The sequence below is a fragment of the Sebastes fasciatus genome, chromosome 8 (assembly GCF_043250625.1).
Source record: "Sebastes fasciatus isolate fSebFas1 chromosome 8, fSebFas1.pri, whole genome shotgun sequence".
Taxonomy (NCBI): Eukaryota; Metazoa; Chordata; class Actinopteri; order Perciformes; family Sebastidae; genus Sebastes; species Sebastes fasciatus.
The window spans coordinates 9745921-9750897 of NC_133802.1; positions in this window are offsets into that span (position 1 = coordinate 9745921).

Sequence of the window (4977 nt, forward strand, 5' to 3'; positions counted from 1 at the left end):
AGAGCCTCATTTCCACTCCCACAGTTAGACCGCATTCAGACCGACTTGAGTGCTTGAAAAAAAAGGAGCCCTTTCATTCATTTGAATGGAATGAGTGTGTCGACGTAGCGTGGGTGACAACGCAGCGTCGTCCGGCAAAAAAAAAATTAGACCTTCCTCAATTTTTGCTGCAATGCAATGTAACGTCATCCAGCAAAAGGTGCTGCGTTGGCCAATCAAATACATGCAAGTGCACATTACTGGTATAGTAGATGACTTTGTAACGTACATACTGTCCCCTGTCTGTGAGTTTTACAAACCACTGTGCAATGTTTTTGCATCTGATAAGCCTTTAAATGCATTAAGCCAGCTGGACTTCCAGGATCGTTTTTCATTGTCTCACCGATACAGCAAACTACACCAGTGCAGCTTTAAGGCAGGACTGAATCCCCAGTCAGCCTGCGATTTCTGTGTTGTTGCATTGACGACAGTCTTTAAAGCAGCTGTCCTGACCTCACGTACGACCAGCCAAAGTTTGCTCCGGCCGCTGGGCGGTGTTTGGTTTTGGCCGACTGTTGTCAACATAGCTGCCGGGTCACAAACTTTCTCATTTTACAGCTAAACAGTACACTACAAGATGATTGACAGCTGCTGTAGAGACTCCTCGGCTCTGATCGGTTGTTTTCCTTCGGACGCGGTGGAACCTTGTAAATGCCTTTAGGAGCAGGAGGACACAGAGGAACATGACTTTTTCACAGATTATCTGTCTCATGTACTGCTGTCAGGATATAGCCACAGTTTGAGCAAATATGACAAAAAGTTATTTATGTTAAAGTAACAGCTTTAAAGGTCAGACAGGTGATTCATGATTTTATTCACAGTGCTCATATTGAATCAGACTTTACAAAGTGCTTCGTAAGAATGAAAAGAGCATGAACACAGGGAATAAATTATGCTTGCAATGTAAGTGAAACTAATAACAAAATTGAGCAAAAATTATAAAGAAAGTTTAGAAATGTGCTTTAGATGGACATTTTACATATCGCCGTGGTGGCTGCAAGAAAGAGAAAAAAAAACACAATCAGTGAAATTGTCTTAGAACCAAAATGAACAATATTTTATTTAGATTGTCTCTTACCTTATTTTTCACCTAACACAATATCACCCCACCACACAATCTGTTTTTTATAAACACCAGTTTGTGTGTGTGTGTGTGTGTGTGCCCCTGTAGTGTGTACAGTAAATGGAAGAAGAAAAATATGTGGGTGGTTTGCAATTAACAAAAAAGAGAGCAAATTTAATTTATTAATTTAAATTTAATTTAATTTAAAAATGTTTGCAATGGGAAGTTTAGTAAAGAAACCCGACTGTATTAATGATGAAATTAAATTAAAATAAGAGCAAATTCCTTGATTTTGCTTAATATTCTTTTAGTATTTGTTCAGTTTAGAAATGTGAAATTAAACTGTTTAATGATTGCTAGAATTTGTGGTGTACGGATATAAATTTAATTTTAATCAAAGGCCAGTCCATGTGGCTGTTTGTAATGGAAGACGATATGGCGGAAAATTAGGCCTTTAGCTTTTTAATGGCCTTAGGTTGTGAGTGTGTGTGTGTGTGTGTGTGTGTGTGTGTGTGTGTGTGACATAAACATAAATTCATGGATTGTTATGTATGTATCCATGTATACTCCTGGACTGTATGTGCATGATAGAAAAAAAAAGAGAGAGAAAGTGTTTGCAGGAGTGAAGGAGGGATGAGATTGTAAAGTCAGTTTTATATTAAGTGTCAGAGTTTATTGCCAGGAATTCTTTTTTTCTCTTTTAATCATGTTTATAGTAAGTGTGCATCGGCAGCAAATCCACGGAATATAATAGGGCTAAAGAGTAATGGAAGTTGAATCAGATGCAGTGGAGTGGTAATGTATTTGTCGTCTCTCCGGATACAAGGACACAGACACGGCTTGTTATATCCCTTTCTATGTTTATTTCTCCAAAGTGAATATCAGGAGGAATGTACATCTGAACTCCCCGAAGTCATTCCTCCCACAACGGGCATTAAAATACACACACTGTGTATATGTTGTACTGCAGTACAACATATATGATGTTATATATACTCTTTATATATCAAGGTTATCATTTTGAATTTTCAATTAGTCTGTATTTTATTTTAGTTTTCACATTTCAATTTCATTTTAGATAGTTTTTAGAGTGTTTGCTAGTTTTACAGTAGTTTTACTTTGTTTTTGTTAGGACCAGCTATAATGTCTCAGAAGTATGTAGCTACATATAAATACATGGTTGGAGGAGCACTGTGTAGGAATGGCCATAATGTTTAATGTTCAATCTTCTCGCTACTTTATTGAAGCAATTGCGGCGCTGCGTCATCTCCTGCAAGGTCAAATCCATTCAGTTTCAGTGGTTCAATGTCACGGAAATTCATGATATGTCTTTTTTTTGGTTGAGATATATTACAGCTAAAAAAATAAAACTGAAATGAAATTTATTTTCATTTTTATTCTTTTTTTTTGTTGTTGTTTTTAACCAGGCAATATCGCTTCAGTTTAGTTCTAGTTTTACTAAAGGATATGGTTTTTATTTTGTTTCAGTTTACTAAAAATGTTTTTCACTGCATATTTTCGTTTTAGTCTCAGTTTATTCATATATATATATATATCAGCAATGCCAGTTACAGTAATGATGAGTAATGATCCGTCTGTTTTCTAATATGTACACATTACATGGATATAATGTATTTGTACTGAGAGCTGTGGCTCACTGATTTGTTTCTCAAACTGTAGAAGCAGCTTGTATTTGTGGCGATGGGCTAAAGCCAAGGAAGATGTGTAATTTCACTGTGCTCATGTACTCAGTCGCTATAGAGGCCTGTTAAAATGTGCTGGGCTTATTAAGGATGGAACATGTGCTGAACAGTAGATGTGTCACTGAAATCATGGCAGACAAATTACTCTCAAGGAAAAAAAAAAGGACAGATGACAACAGATGAAAGAAAAAAGATAAGGCCCTGATAATGAATGACTTCGGAAAACCCTAATGAATTACTCATAATTATGAGTCTTAAAAGTCAATTAGTTAATTGTCCCGGCGTTTTAATGTGAGAACGATGGCGCAGCGGTTCAAAAGGAAACCGGGAATCGATTAAGACAACACACAGCATAATGAGAAACCAAATTACCATTTATCATTTAGCGATTAAGTCATACGTTCTCAGCGGGTGGGTCAAAGCCGAAGAGCTTCACCCTGCTCTCTCTGCACACACACACACACAAACACACACACACACACAAAGTGCACCTCCAAAAAGCCGATCAGTCCCGGGACAGGGATCAATGTTGAAGTAATTTGTTTCGATCAATTAAACAGACATCTGCTTGAATTAGACTCCAATAGACTGCAAAAGGCCCAACCCCTTCCCATCCGCCTATGTGTAGCCTATAGTGGGTGTGTGTGCATACGTGTTTGTGTCCTTTGCATTGGATACATAAAGTAAGAACACACACCGACACCACAAACAAATGGCTAAAAGGTGAAGAACATTCCAGCAGCGAATAATTGGTTATAACAGTTGCAAGACAACAGCTGGATTTGTAAGTTATTACATCACTTTGCAGTTTATGTCCTCTCCGAACACGTTTCGCTGCTGAGACGCAATGCATTGAGGGGAAAAAAGGAAAAACTTCACATCTGGACTGAGCAATGCCACGGGCAACTTCGCTGCTTGTTTATTGTTTATGGTGCGTGGGGGGGGGGAGAGAGAAAGAGGTAAAAGACACTTGTATTAGGCCGAGTCTAATTTAATGGCCCCCACCAGTGTTCTCTGTACATCAAGTGATGTTGCTGACACCAGAGCCTGTCCATTACTGTACGATATGAGGAGAGAGGGTCTGCTCCCTTCAAATGAACACGCAGGATAATTGTTATGCAGTGAAGCTGTGAAGCAGAGGGAAGTAATTAAAGGAACAAGGGCACCGTGGTGGTGGTGGTGGGCCGCATCCCCCTCCTCTACGTCGCCACCGCTACTGTTTCCCCCTGCTCGCTGAAGATTACACACACACACACACATTTTCACACACAGGTTCCCCCCATATATTGACACCCTCATAATTACTGCCGGAGTTTACAGTCATCCTAATATTGTAATTACACTCTGTCTGTGTTTATAAGGTCATAACGTTTACAATTTTACGACACAGTAATTGTCAGTTGACCAAAAAATGAGAAAAAGGCATTTCCCGCTCTAATTGTTTCTTCTGATGACAACACGTATTGTGCGCTACCACTCAACCCCCAGAAAAAAAAAACTCACTCTGTTTTTTAATTAGTTCAAAATACATCTGTGTTATAGACTACAGAGTATCTGTCCCAATGCTTTCACAATGCAGACCCCCCCCTCCCCCACCCACCTCAGAGAACACATGCATTCATCTCCTGCAGTATTTCAAAAATATATTGCCTGGAGAGGCATCTCAGGGAAAATATAAAGTAGAGTTTCAATGATATATCTCGTAAGGTATAACTCGGAATATAATGCATTCCTGGGCACATTGTTATTTCCATTACTGGTTATGAGAATAGTGACTGTGTGAGGGAGTGGTTTCATGTGCTGTATGTTCATTTTTGGGAAGTATAGTCTCATGAAGCAGAACAGGGAAACTGTTACAGCTCCTGAAAACTGTATTTAACTGAAACATTTATGACTAAATAAGCAACAATTAAAATTCCAGGTCAGGAAATAAAACATTTTTAGAATTTAACAGTCAAAAAATTTCACTAATCTTCAGGACTGTGTGCTGACATCACATTTTTCCAACATAACCTGGCACACTTTAAAGGTGCTTTATTCAAATGGCATTAATATATCATCAACGACTATTGTCTATGTAAAGATATACTGTAGCGGAGTAATGTCAACCTGAGAAGAGAATGAAGTCTCGCTTTCTTTTCATAGCTGTTCGGCTGCACGTGCATGTTAGTA